Consider the following 16,280-nt stretch of genomic DNA (forward strand, 5'->3'; position numbering starts at 1 on the left):
AAAATAGCATTAAAATACTTATAGAAAAAGGAAAAAAGAAATAAAAAAGGCATATATGTCATTTTAAGTTTTTTTGGACCAAAAACCCAGAAAAACTTTGATTTTGGACCTTCCATGTAAGTTCAAAACTTTTTGGACCCTATCCAAAGTTTTTTGAATACCACAGGGACCAAATTTGTAGTTTTGTCTTCTTTTTCTCTCTCTAAAAGTTTTAAAGAAGGGAATTTCTTTCTCTCTGGAAAAATATAAACATGAAAAAAATGCAAGGAAAGAAAAATGGAGTGCACCGGTTTTCCAAAGTGGTGCCAAACGAAAACTAGAAACACAAAAGATTCAATATTCCCGCGGTGGTTTCTCGTTGATACCATCTTCTGCCATTCACAATAACAATTATAGAATCCAAATATCGATTGTTTCTTTTTCTCCACCACTCTCTCTTGAAATTGATTTTTCAGAGATTGCAATGAAGTTAGGGCTTAAAGAATCGAAACAAGTCGTCTGTAAGGCTGTTGAGCTCTGTTGCATCCTTGATCTTCAATTCAACTCATCAAAGGTCAGAATTGTAAGTGGTTAGCTCTTGTCACTACTAGAAAAAAGACATATTATGACGGGATATGTAAACATGCTCTACACTTCTTATTTGTATTGAGGAAACACCACCCGTGGGTGCGGTTTCTATTGCTCAAATGAACCATCCCCATGCTTCGTTTAAGGCACACAACCCTATCTAAGAATAAGCTTGTGATGTAAAATACCGTCGTGTCACACTCCAAAACCGATAACGGCGGAATACGTTTCGGGGTGGAGGACGTCATGTACAATATCATCACAATTGCATAATAGTAAAAACAAGAAACATACAACCATTGCATTTCATAGTGAGTTTAATTACAAGTGTGTTTTGTAATGTTTAACAATCATCAAAAGTATTACAAAAATAAGAGATGGATCTTGTATGCTCCACCTTCTCCAAAATGCCGCGCCTGTACCTATCTATCTTTGACCTGAGGATACAAGTTGTTTTGAAAACGAATATCAGCATAAAGCTGGTGAGTTCATAAGAGTTTAGTGTGAGTTTTTGTATAAAAAGCATTAGAACCGATAGTATGAAAAGCTGTAATTTACATTCATAAGTAGTAGAAAAACCTAGAAAATCCTATATTTTCCAGAAATACTTTGTAGTGAAAACCTTTAAGAAACATGTAATTTTCATCATTGAAGAAAACATTCATTGTAACAGTATAATAGTGGGTTTCCCATAAGTAATGCAATATGGTAGGTTATGCCTGAAGTCCATAATAGTGGTGCAGACTTTCTTTAGTATTAGATACTTGTTTACTTCGGGATATTAACTTTAACTTTTGTCTAGTATTTTAGTGTGGTTATAGTGTATTTCTTGTATGTTACCGATAGTGTGAGTAATAGAGGACCCCATGACCTTCCCGGTCATGCACAGTGTAGTGAAGTAGCGGCATCCCTGGGCCTGTACGGTTCGGACTGAAGTTATCAGTCGGGATGTAATAGCGTCTGCCCCGTATAGATCTATACATATAGCGTCGTCTTCCTGCCAGAAGACTCTGGGCGTAGTGCGTAGCGAATAGAGTATCTCGTAGTGGGTTAGGGTGTTATCTCTTGATTAGTGTTTTCCCTTGTATTATAGCGTAGTAGTCTTTTGTACACTCTTAGCACGTTCTCGTATTAGCATATAGTATCATTATAGAGTGTATTATAGTGTGTAGAGTAGTAGCTATAGCGAGTAATAGTGGCCTTAACTATACCTATTATAGTTAACTTAGTGCGTATGATTCTTGTCAATTTAGTGGTTTAAACATCGAATGAAACCAAAATACCCGTATCCAACACTAATATATATGATATATAAGTAAGAAATCAACGACAGTCGGACGGATACCAACTACCCTAAGCCCACAATCAAACAAGAACAGGAATTAAGGCGAGCTATCGGTCCTAAGTCCTTCAAGCCTTATTTATATAAATATATTGGTGTGGTTACATTTTATAAGGAATTTATTTAATAAAAATCTTTTCAAAAGGGAATATTTAGAAAATCGATCTTTTATCCGAAATGGTTTTGAAAACGAAAAATCCTTTTTATAAAGCATAGTGGTAAATCACATGTGATTTGAACTACGGATAGTGAATCACATGTGATTAATTTCCGTAACATGAATAAACGACTTGTATGAATTTCCATAAACATGTATAATTGACTTGTATCCCCCCCTAAAACATATAAAACATATGAAATGTTCATTAAAGGGGTATGAACTCACCTGAATTCGCGTAAATCGGGTGAATCGGGTAAATCGGGTAAAAGTGTCGGTTGAGCGTTTGATACCAAATAACGACTTGAGCACCTTTTTAGGACCCTAATGTCATATGAAATATGTATTTTACAAGAAGTTAATCATCTTATGCTTTTCTTTAAAGTATTTGGGCATTTTAGCATTGATTCGGGGTTTTAGGGCCTAGAAGGGGTTCCCGGGAGTGGTACAAGGCCATGAAAGGTTTACGGGAGGGTCCATGAGCTCAATCCCTTGGAGTTTACGGCCCAAAGGCCACTCCTTGGGAGTTTACGGCCGTAAGCCCCCTAGGCTTGGCCGTAAACTCAAGTGGTCCTCCAAAATTGCAAGTTAAGGCCTTTAATCACTTCCCTAAATTCTTAGCAAGTGTCTTGAACTAATATGGAGGGTTTAAACCCTCGTTTTGTGATATTTTGGGGAGTTTACGGCCAAGGCTTGTGCTTGGGTCGTAAACTCCATTTAATCCCTCAAAATGGATGTTTAAATGGTACAACACACTTCCCTTCACCTTAGATAAATACTAGAAGGCCTTAGATGGAGTTTTGGGACATTTTGGCATAAAAATTGGGGAGTTTACGGCCCAAGCATAGTCTTGGCCGTAAACTCTTCATTTGGCTTCAAAATGAGATGCTTAATGGTACAACACACTTCCCTTCACCTTAGATAAATACTAGAAGACCTTAGGTGAAGTTTTAGGGGCATTTTGGCATATTTATTGGGTGTTTACGGCCCAAGCTTAGACTTGGTCGTAAACTCCTCTTTTTGCCTCTAAATGGTGTTGTTTAATGGCCTTAAACCTTTCCAAAGGTCATAGCAAATTTACCCCATGCCCTAGATGAGTTTTTGGGACTTAAATCCAAGGTTTTTGGGTGTTTACGGCCTAAGCATAAGCTTGGGCCGTAAACTCCTTTTTAGGCCTCAATTTCTTATGTTTTAATGTCCAAACTCCCTTAGGTAAATCCCTTAATTAGTACATAAGCTTAAAGGAAGGAAAAATGAGGCTTTTGGCCAGTTTTTAGGTGTTTACGGCCTAAGGGGCTTCTTAGGCCGTAAACTCCCTTTAATCCCCTAAATTCTGTGATTTTTGGCCTCTAAATACAATGAAGTATGTTTAGAATAAGATAGGGAATAAATCCTTACGTTTGGAAGCCGGGATTCGCGGTTTTGGAGTCGGGTTCGGGTCTAGAGAGAGAAAGTAGTGAGAGAGAGTGAATGTGTGGTAAAAGAGCTTAAAAGTGGTGTCCATTTGCTTATATATGTCTCGGGTATTGCACCCGATACACGGCTACCCGATGCTAAAGTTTAACGGGGTTAAAACTTTTTTTACCCGAGTGAAGTGGTTGAAAAGTAATATAACTCTATTTAGTCAAACGAGGTTAGCACTTACGAGTTATAATTGCTTTTGATAATATCAGGACATAAAATAACTAGATATTTGTTTATTGACGACTCCAAACATTACAGAAAATAGTATATAATGACGAATTCCGTTAGTGAAGGTGGAATTGTAACGACAGTAAATTTGGGTTGTCACACGTCGAAACAAACATATATGATTGACGTGTTCCAGTCTTCATCTGAAAAATAAGTCGCGATGGAATGGGTGGCCACGTCTCGGGTTAGCTAGGCTCACAACGAGACTTCGGGAAAAATTAGAATTCTTCATCGCTCAATGAATCGACCAATCTTGAAGTAGCTAATTTCTCGAATAGTCCCTTGTATCAGTTTTCTTCCCATTGTAACAATAATTTCCGACTTTCTCCATTTCAAATGTGTACCCCACACTTATTTGCGTGTAATGTCTCTTGTTTTCTTCTCGTAATAATCCACCCCACTCTTGAATTTTCGCCCATCATTATTTTCTTAGCTAAACATTTGCATGTCACAAAAATAAAAATCATCAAAAGCACTTTTATTCAAAACTAAAACTAAAAATTAAAATTAAAATCTAAAAATGAAAATAAAATGCAAGCTAATTTAAAAAGTCAGGCTGCGTCTCGATAAACGCTTCTTTTTGTGTGAGTCTTGAGCTTGAATCCCAACTTAAGAAACTCCTAATAAATTCGATGTCAATCCATCCATTACATTTAATATTATTTTTGGACCGATTCGTAAAATTTGACTCATTGTTTCTAAAATCGGCCAGTCGAGCGTGAATCTATAAAATCCAAGAATCTTGATAAGGGTTGGAAGCGGTTGGACACTAATCAGAAATGGATCGCATATCTGAACTCTTTCCAAAGACAGAATTTCCACCCTATGATTCAAAACACAATTTGGACAAACATGGTTCCGCATCGTGGCAATGATCAAATCACGATGTGGTTTTGTAATTCAACTTGTTCTTGTTCTTCATACGAGTCGTCTGTTAGCAATCTTTCCAGCTCCTCCAAATATTTTTATGGATCTAATAGATCATCAAGTGTCTTCAACTCATGCTCAAAAATAGCATCAAGTGTATCCATAAAAATAAAAATAAAACCACAACCTTAGTATGACTTTTGGTCAAATGACAAGTTTTGGAGGTTAGACTAAGGTGAGACCCTGTTTGATTCAATAGGTGGGTCATAGTAGTGTTCACGTGGAAGTAGACACTGTTCTTAGCTGATTTCGTGAGACAGACGAGTATTCTCACTATACTCGTGGATCAAAGGCACCAAATCCGACCCACTGGATTGTGTTATATAGGGTGATAGTTGTCTTTGTGACTCTTACATTTGTATGTTGGGTTGGGCCCATTTGCATGTTGGGTTGGACCCATTTGAATGTTTGAGTAGACCCATTTATATAAGTTGGGGTGGGCCCATTTATTTATATGTTGGGTTAGGCCCATTTATTTGTATGTTGGGATGAGCCCATTTATTTGTATGTTGGGTTGGGCCCATTTATATGGTATGTGGTATTTTGGAGAACTCACTAAGCTTTGTGCTTACAGTTTTGTGGTTTAACATTTTCAGGCATTTCTAGTTCAAAAGGGAAGGGCCAATATGATCGCACAACATCTCCTTGATTTTATTTCGCATTGACATTTTATTTCACTCTGATGTTGAGAATATTTTATATTATGGTTGATTTGGAACAAATTGGTTGTATTGTTGGGTGTTTGGAAAATAGAAATTTTACTATCATTTTTAGGACGTATGATAGATTGTGGTATTGTTTCAAAACATTTTTGCCAATTTGTTAAAGTTTTGATTTTTGAATGACTTTAATTATTTTTCTTCTTAGGTTAATGTATTTATAAGAAATAAAGCACATTCGAAGGCTTGACAAAGTCTATATTCTTCAAGCTTGTTGAGCTCAAAAGTTGTGCAAGATGTTATGTTGTTAAATTTTATAAAGTTCATCAGCTATTAATGTTTGCTGGATGATACCAAATTTGACGAAAATTTCATAGTTGAAAGTAATCGACAGTTTTTTTAATATGTATTTTCTAAAATACTTGCTTCTTATATTTCATATGGCAAATTTTTGGATGTTTTTATGCTATATGGATGATTAAGTTCAACATTAAATTGTATACAATTAGAAATAACTGCAAGTTCAATGGGTGTCCTTTTCACCAACCGCTCCCTTGTGTGGTGGAGGGTCGTTAGTCGAATGGATTTGATAGGAAATAATCTATCATTCTTTATGAGTCATTCGTGGAGCGTGTGTGGTTAATTGACACACTAATTTGGGACTATAAAGTTGAGTTGATGGCACAACTCGAAAATTATCATTATTGATGAAGCTTATGTGGTTTACGGATACATCAATTTGAGATGATAAATGAAATTGAGGTTATCAAGTGGGTTTGCATGGTTGTTCACATCTTGTTTGTGATCCTTGGTATCCCAATCACAAATTGAAGAACATAATCTGAGATTAAACATGCCATTGATATGATTCAATGAATCTCAAATGATCTAGGAATTTTAGAAGATTGAAATTGGTGAATCGTTTCACCTACCTTAATAAATTTGTAATTAGATTATGACATCCTTATTCTTAATTTCGTATTGTATTTTGGATCCTAGCCTTGAATATTAAATTGGGTTAAAATATTAAGTACTTATATAAACTAAATAAGAATATCTCACTTATTATAGATGTTTGGAATCAGTGATGCTCCTGCTGCTCAAAGCTCCAATCAAAACTCCAACTTCACTCTCTTGTTGATTCTGTCAATAGAGAAGCTGACTGGTCCAAACTAGATGGACTGGATAAGAAATCTGATGATGACTCTTTGATACGAGAACAAAGAGTATGTCCTCGAGAAGCCTCTTATTGAAATCAATGAAACCACTGACACTCCTGAGGAAATTGCTTTCTATAACAAACATCATGACGATGCCACTAAGGTCTCCTGTATCATGGTTGCTACCATGGCGCTAGAACTGAAAAAGTTCTACGAGGACTATTGTCCATATGAAATAAGCCTTGATATTGTTGAAAATTTTCACAAGAAAGTGAGACAAGAATGCTATGAAGTGGTCAAGTCTCTTATGGCATGACAGTTGAAGGAATGGGACTCTGTTTGTGCTCATGTGCAAAGAATGCAGAAAGGTAATGATAAACCCTAAGAGTTTGTATCTTTTAGGGTTTCACCAACTAACTATAAATAAACTGCTAAGGGTCAAACCCTAACAACTGATTCTCTCATATTTTCATTCTCTCTCTCTCTCTCTCTCTTGTTGGAAAAAATTCATAATCCCTCTCCTATAGTTAGTGAATTTCGTACAAACCATAGATTTTTTTTTTTTTTTTGTTTTTTTTGTTTTTGTTTTTTGTTTTTTGTTTTTTTTACTTTTGGAGTTTGTGGGTATGACTTCATTAGAGTGGTTCTACTTTGGGTCTTTCATGCTTTGTATCAACTGACATTCACAAGATCTCAAGCAAGAAACCAAAAGGTTAGTATATTCTTTATTTTTGTTTTTAAAAGTTCGTTGCTATAACAAGAAAGAAACCAAGAGGTTAGTATGTTCTTTATTTTTTTTGATGTATATTGATGTTAATATAAACCAACAATTATAACAAAAAAAGTGTTGCTATATATAAATATATGCCACAAAATATTTTACTGTATTGTGGCAAATAAAAAAATTCCAATAAAAGTTGGATCAACTTTAGAATTATATGAGTTTTAGAGGCAAAAATTATGTGCCACAAAATAGTTTTTGTCTACTATGACAAATAAAAAAATGTTATTAAAACCCCAAAAACTTAAACATCAAAATTAAAAAATGCACTAAGGGGTTTTAGTGGAATGCTTCTGGCAGTAATATTTTTTTATTTGTGCCCCTAACTCCCTTTAAGACATTTAGTGTCACTCTTTTGGATATATATAATAGCATTTTTTGTATGCCAATAAATATCGCTTTATTTGTAATGCTTGCAGTGTTATTAATAATCAAGGATATGATATGTATTATATTTGAGTCTTTAAATATAACATCATATATACAAAAAAAAAACAATTCATTGTATAAAATTAAAATATAACATGTTAAATACAAAGAATCATTCCGTTGCTAAATAAATATAGGTTACAAATAATAACAACACACTATCTCATTTCTTTTCTCCCTGTTACCTTTAATCTAATACTCTTGTCTGTTTATAATCTCTTTAAAATTTGATTCAGTATATTCTACCATTGACAATGTTTGTTTTTTTTTAATAGTAACTTGTTTTTGTTTTTGGCGTAGCACAATAGAATTACTTTGTTTTAGTATTTATTTTTCAATTTATTTATTGAATGCTAAGCATTAATAGGTTTTTATTATGTTTTGATAGGTTGTTTTAGAATTAATCTGTTTTTTATTAACTACAATTCTTTGATTTACTTATTTCCGTTAGTATATATGTTTCTTAACAGTCACAAGTCACAAGTATTTGTTTTTTTTTTTGGTAAAAAGGTTAGCATTTTTAATCTAATTTACCAGTCTTATATTTCAAATTATTGGATTGTTGGAATTTAATGAAGAAGTGTTTAATTAAGGCTAATTGGAAATTGTTCGTCTAACAGTTTCGATCGACATACAAAAAGAAAACGGAAGCTTCTATGTTTAACTCAAGTACAATGATTGTTTATGTTCCTCGAAAACAATCAATTTGTGCTAAAACAGAAAATAGAAGAAACGACAAACTAATGATTTTTATATTCTTGATCCAAGAAAAATATAGGGACTAATTGTTTTACGTGCACATTGCATGAATATGAGTTTTTAGTTAAATATACGTAGTTATATTATTGCTTTAAAAAATTGTGTCCCACATTACGTCGTTCAGTTTTATGGTAGTATAAAAATATGGCATTATTACGTGGTTTCACCTTGGGCATGGACAACCTCATGTCACAGACCAAGTTTCCAAAAGTTTTTAGGATCATATAGAGAACGTTGGAAGGATAAAGAGTACTCGAGTAGTCTTCGAAGAGATTAAAAATACTCTATGAGGTCCTGAAAGACACTAGAAAATTATAGATATTCGTTGAATAAGATAGAACCACGTTGAATAAGATAGAACCACCCGGAAGACTTTGGAACGATCTAGAACACGCTAGATCATACAAGAGCGACTTGGATTATACTAGGACGTCCTAAAGATCTCTAGAACATCATGAATAGTATTACATAATATGAAGTCTTGTAAAGATAAGACAGATATTGTTAGAACACTTTAGAATAATTAAGAATATATGGGACCTAGGAAGGAGGTCTCATTTGTAGAGATCATCGAGAAGTTGCCTTGTAAAAAAGTCGACTTCTATAATAGAAGCTTTCTTTCATACTTAAAGTGTTCCTTGTCGTGACTCTAGCTTTCTAAATTTGTTAGTACATCTAGACCGTCAAAGGTAGCATGACTTAGTTGAAGAAAAGCTAAATGACACACGAGATAGAGTACTAGTCGTAAAAGTCATTCTGTGACACTCAGGACCAGCCGTGAACCGAGCAACCACTTTTTTTTTTTTTTTTTACGGCTTGAAGTCATAAGATTTAAAAACCGAACCTCTTCAAGAAGTAACCTGGTAGAAGTGGAATCGGCAAAGTGAATTTCGTTTAAAACAGTTCACAGATAACAAATTTTCCTTCACCCCTTATTCCTAATAAAAGTAGTATTTATATAAATCTTTTTAACACTGATACCACAGAGTAATAATATCTACCGAATTCCTTTATATATGACCATAAATTCGTGACATGTATTTAACATAAAGTTATGTGTTTTTTTGTTTCTCATATGTTATGGTTTAACTCTTTAAATCACTGTGAGATATATAGATTTGATAGAGGTGACAAATTATATTGTACTATCGTTTCGTGTTTCTGTCTAACACAACATGACACGATAATGTTTTATGTAACACGAACGCGACATGATACGAAGTTGTATTTTTTTTAACTAACACGAAAACGAACGAATTAAAAAACGATAAACACGACACGACACGAAAAATATAACATATACTAAAAACTAGTTTATTTAATGAATACTTTATCAAATATAACACGACAACACGATAAATAACTGCTAAATTGTATCAATTTCGTGTCGAATTTTGAACACGAACACAACACGACACGACATCGTGTTTTTTACAGTTAGCATGAACACAAATTCAAATATCAGTTTCGTCCCAATTTCGTTTCGTGTCGTGTCATAAATTGCCACCCTAAGATTTGATGTATCTAAACCCGATTAAGTACAAAATTACAAATGCACCTAAAATAAAGACGTAGCGACAATCATTAATTGTGTGACATTCGTAATGAAGACTATTGCCATGCAAACGTTCACCTATTTCCTTACGTAAACATGCACTTGTTTCGTTCTATGAGGTATCGTGGTCCACAAATATACAATTGTCTAAAATAACAATTAAATTTGAATACTAATGAAGCATCTTCGTTCCCAAGAGGAGTTGCAATGTCCATGGTACTTTACAAAAGATAATAATATGACAAATCAATGTATCAGCTTCATTATAATAAACAAGAGGTGGTGAACGTGTCGTGGTAGTTACAACTATCAACAACCAGTACAAAGCAAGATAATTACCATCAGTTAACGGAAAAAGTAGTGATGTACTCCTTTAAATGTTATGTTTTTGATATATACATATATTTGTACACCATATGTTACTTTTTTTTTAAGAACAATTCTCATTACCAACCGAAAACAAAGCAAGAAAGACAATCACAAAAACACAATTACATTGGAAGAAACAATATGAGGGGTATTCAACCACTCAGTCGACGACAAATTACAAGACTTCTTTCTATTGACAATAGAGAAAAATGAAAAGTAAACCACGGTGGAAGATAACACTTTGCTTAATTAGGCTTAACATTTGCTTAATTAGGCTTAACATGATAAAAAAAACAAGCTTATTCTTGAAGTTCCAAATCGCACCATAGCAAGCCCCTACTACTGCATCAAAGGCTTTGATAGCCATCAAATTTCCTTGAAAGTTTTCCACCATATTCCGTAACGCTCCGTTACAAACCGTAATGCCCCACCAAAGACAAACTTTACGTGCCAGCTAGACAGCTACATCACAATCATGATCAGTGCATCATATGTTACTCATATTGGAAATATTGTTCCACCCTCGTTATCTTTATCCTAAACCCAAAATGTCACCTTGAAACCATCTCAGCTTGTCATTTTTTCAGATTGTTTATATATGGTTCACCATCATTAACTAATAATTCGACGTAGCTAATATCAGGGTCACAAATTTAATCTAAGATAATCGATAAGAGGCACTATCATCCTTCGAAAAAGACTATAATGAATTTTTTCAATGTAATGTTCTTTGTAAGAAACAAGTAAAAATGTGAATTTCATGTTTTACTATGCCAATACATGCAAATGTTTCAATAGGTTTTTCAATTAAGGTTAATGAAAATGATGTTATGTTTCAGTTAACCGAAATGCCTCCTGTACCAGCCTTCCCTTTTTGTCATTGTTGATATGCTCCCACCGCAATCCACTATTTTTATTTTTTTGATCGATTATATTCTCAATTGATGAGTTTGCGTGTTATTAGTTTTTGATGGGTTGATGGAAAACATCAATTTTTGAAAAATCATCATAGTATCCACAACCAAGAATGTCAACTTAAATCAATAAAAAATCCCCTCAAATACCTTTGTTCGGAAAAAAAATCTGAAGGAAATCAACGAATGGATATGTAATTATCATTTTTGCAAAAAAGTTGTACCATATGGCATGCACAATTACACAGCTAATATGTATCTTATAATAGAAATATTCAAAAAATAGTGTTGTTCAAGATAAATCATTTTTCTTACAACTAATTTATTTGAAACTCAAAGAGTTGGTTGTATAATAATAAATCTTGTATATGTTGGCAAAATAGGGCTATGAATGTATTGTTTTGAAAGAAATTCGATGATTAATTTTTGAAACTATAATATGAGGACTTAATGGAGTCAATTTTACTAATTCTTGGTTTTGGAATGTATATATGATAAAATAAAAAGCATGAACAAAAAAATCAGTTAAAACAGAGTTCATATGAGAAAAATATGCACATTTGAAGTTAGAGGTTGAAGTAGACTTAAGTTAATGAAAGTATATTTCCTAAATATGCATCTTAAGGGGACCGTGTAAGATGATCGGATTACATATATTTGATTCAAATGAAGTAGAATTCTATTTTGGGGGATGTTTGACCAAAACACGATTATGTTTCGAAAAAACAACTCGTGTAATGCTAAGAGGCTCTTAGTAGCACGAATAAAGAGTAAGTCGGTCCGTAGCTTCATAAAACACATTTCCACACCTATATTAGACTCAAAAAGTAGGGGTTAACGTTTCTAAAGGCTCTATAAGATCAAGTTGAAGCAAGTGGAAGAGAATCAAGGGAGAAATGCAAAAATCAATCTCTCTTCACTTGAATTAAGGTAAACTTCAGCGGTTTCACTAATAAGGACACCGCCCCTCCAAAAGCCCAACATTCATTGGCGAGTGCCCTTTTTAGTAAAATTGTCCAAGACATGAAAATTTACTTCGACATGACGATTAGGCAGAAAACAATTTTTGAGTGTCTAAGGGTCCCACATGCTCAGGATTTCCTTATGACTATTCCTATTGACGGTGTTGGCAAACATATGCCGCCAGTGGAGTATCGTGCCATCCTCAAGTATTGCCTTATGATCCCTTTATTTCCGGCTGACGAGACTTGCCCTATTTGTCGTAAGGCATGTTTGGACTCCTTTGGGGAGTATGCAGTTCATTGTAAAGAGCTCCCGAGTTTCAAGTACCGACACAATCTGGTTAGGGATGTTCTTTTCGACATATTTAGACTCGCTGGGGTTCCCGCCAAGGAAGAGGCACCTATGAATTTTTTGACTGACCCATTGGAAGGCAGATCAATACTTAGACCAGCTGATGTTTTAGTATTTGGATGGACTGGAGGAAAACATGCATGCATGGATCTAACAAGGGTTTCCCCTCTTGTGGGTCTGGGGAGTGGGGTTTTCACTATGGGGCAAGCTGCTTTAAAAGCTGCATTAAGCAAAATGGCAAAACATGAGAAAGCGTGCATGGAAAATCAACACACATTTATACCCTTTGCATTTGATACTTTCAGTTTCCTTGCGCTAGAAGTTGTAGAGCTACTCAATAGAGTACAACGGGTCATGCATAGTAATGTTATGACTCCAAGATCTATAGATGTTGTTCTTAAAAGAATTAGTTTTGCCATCCAAAAAGGGGTTGCGGCACAGCTTGTTGCTTGTTTAGCCGCTACGTCTATGTAAAACTTTATTCTTATATTTTATAAAAATGGCCAAAAATTGGTGCTAAAAAACATTATGAACCCTAAATTCTAAATCTTCCTATATGATAAAGATAATGGTAGACAAGATTAATTGCTTAATTGATGGCTTAAAACCTGTTAAACAAGTATAAAGCTTGTGTTGTGGTGGTTTTGGAAATTTATAGGAACAAACTCTAAATGCTAACTTGTTAGCAACATGGAAGTGACAATGTGTTCTTGTAACACCCGCAAATTCAGACTAAACAATTAAGATATCATGAGGGATAAATATGATTCTTGATAGAAGACTATTTATGATAAATAATCTTAACCAAAGTTATAATGCATGTGACAAGGATTCCGTACATATAAAGAACTCTGAAATCCTACTTTGTATGAAGAAGTTATGCTTCTTCGATGTTTTACGATTAAACCAACACAACTCTACGTATCGTAAAAAGTGAATTTTTGATAGAATACTTATTAGCATAAGTAATTTAAACAAAATTCATAGTAGTCATAAACCGAGAACGGGAATATAGAGAACACTCAAATCTAACTTCGTGAGAGGAAGTTATGATTTTTCAAAGTTTCAACGTAACAATATATGGTTCAGAAACCAGAATTGTAATCGGTCGATTGTTAGGAAAATGATCTAAATGAGAGTTGAAAATCTCATTAATAGGAGTCCGTCGATATAAAGAAAGTCAAGAACGGACGTCGTACGAGAGAGTTATGAATATTTAACGGACTTTAATAGTCTAAGCCTATTAAAAATATAACATTTAAAAATAAAGTCAAAATTCGCCGACGGAGTCTAATTGAACGTTGTCAATCTCATCGATAGTTATGTGTAGATGTAAAATGTGTCGAAAACGGAGCTCGTATGACGACAATAAAATTTTCGAAGTTTTATAAAAAATTTGCGTTCATGTGTGCGGCGTGCCTCTAACGACCCACCCAATGGACAACATGTGTCAAACGCCTGGTGGATCCACGTCACCCGCCCCGACCAGGTGCATGACATGCTTTAGTTTCCAGCCTATAAATTATGCGTTTCTCAGCTTATTTTCTCATATCTTTCCTCTGAATCCTCTCGAGATCATTTCTAGACCTTGCTCCCTTTACTTCCTAGTTCTTTGTTTCTTTAGCGAGGCCTTGCGGTGTCAGATAGCCGGCTATTAAAAGCTTTCGGGTCAGAGTTCTGCTGACATAATTCCTGGTTTTCATCAGAATACTCTATAAGTTGAGCTAAACTTACTTTGTTTTAAGTGTTGTGACAACCCAAAAAATGCATCATAAACCATCGTTAATATTTAATGATGGGACGTAAAAATGTAATAAGGACAACCTTGTAACCATCTGATATATTTTAATATATTCAAATTTTTCGTCCTTAAATACGTCAACTATTAGGCTAAAAAATAAGTGCGCAAAAATTTGTGTCACTTTGAGAGCAGGTTAGAATATTTAGACTCTATAGGTTACCACGATTCCATAAATATGAAATTCGCATGAATCTTCCGCATTATGGGTGAGATATGACATTTATAGTAAATAAATATCTATCGTACTTAAAAAGTAACAACGACAAAAACTATAAGGAGATTCATCGACTTTTGGAAAAAGTCACCAACTAGGCAATGTAGTACTACTTAAAGTAGGAATTAAGAGGCAATAAACGTCTAAAACGGAAGCCATGTGAGATAGTTATGATTTTTATAAAATTATAACGGTAATAAAAACTCTTTGCAAACGAATGTGAAAACTAGACAAAATGATCAAAAGTAAAGGTGTAGAGAATGACGAGACCTACATGAATATATAAGAGTCGTTAAATGAAGTTTGTATGCAAGAGTTACAGAATTTCAAAGTTGAATTTTCACCGTCATGCGCGCTCGCGCGCACTTGAAGCGGTACGTCGAGATACGGGATGACGTGGCACGATGAGATGAGGACACGTGGAAGGAATCTACGGTTCATGCGTATTTGCGCAGTGCACACTCCAAAACTTTCTATATATAGCAGGTTACAGCAACTCATTTTCCTCACCCCTTTCATCAGTTCTCTATCTACATTGATTCACAAGCTACCTCCCCAAGCATCTCTCGATATGCTAACTTGTGGTTTCTACCCTACAACAATGTTTTCATAACTCACAGTTGAGTTCACGGCCCCACTTTCCAAAGTCTTTAGGGAGGGGGGGATACATGTCTAAAATGCAACTTTACATAGTTTTAACTAATTTAAGTTAAATAATAATGCATGCTCGTAACAGTAGGATGATATTATGCCCGGTAGATAATCTGCCCAAAATTTTTAGCTAAGATTATGCCTAGTTGTTATATTGAACTATAATGTTAGATGAGATCATACCTAGTTCTCACGGTGGCCAATTGCCATGAAACGCTGAAACTCGTTATTATAATCCACCCTTTGGATAAAGCTTAATACCTAGTGTTACTGTGCCCAAATACGTCGCTACACAAAACACACACTATATATATATATATATATATATATATATATATATATATATAGTAAAACCATCTGAATACTATGCGAATAACAACACAACCGACCATGGGAGGCCCCCACAACAAGTGTTAGACGAGACACGATTCATCAACATGCTTATAGATTTTCAGTTAGATCCCGACCTATAATCGTTAAATGTTAAGTGAGTAGGAGAGATATGTATAGATCTATACGGGATTAACACTCCCACCTGTGGTTGCTAGCTATAACCCGACTACAAGTCGAAGCAAGCATAACTTTCTAAACACATAAAAACGTCTGATGAAGCGTCGTGGTTTTCGGGATCAACAGTCATAACTCGATTATAGGAACTCATCGTAACTTTGTTGAACTAAAACTAACTATCTTAGACTATTACTAGGAATCAACCTAAGAAAGTAGTGACAGTACATACAAAACTTGAGGAAGCAAGTTTAAGATAAACAAGATAAACTAAAACACCCACGATTTAAAAATCATAAACCTGTGGACTCACCAACATTATGTTGACCTCTCAAACCATATGTATTCTCAGGAGAATTAAACTTTTTGAAGGAGGAGATAACCCCTGTGATGCAGCTTGGAGTCTATGTGCTATACTTTTGTACTTTGATTTTGTAACCTACTTATAACTTGAACAACTATGTAACTTATTTAATTTAATG

The sequence above is a fragment of the Lactuca serriola genome, chromosome 7 (genome assembly GCF_051521515.1).
Source record: "Lactuca serriola cultivar US96UC23 chromosome 7, Lser_US96UC23_V15, whole genome shotgun sequence".
NCBI lineage: Eukaryota > Viridiplantae > Streptophyta > Magnoliopsida > Asterales > Asteraceae > Lactuca > Lactuca serriola.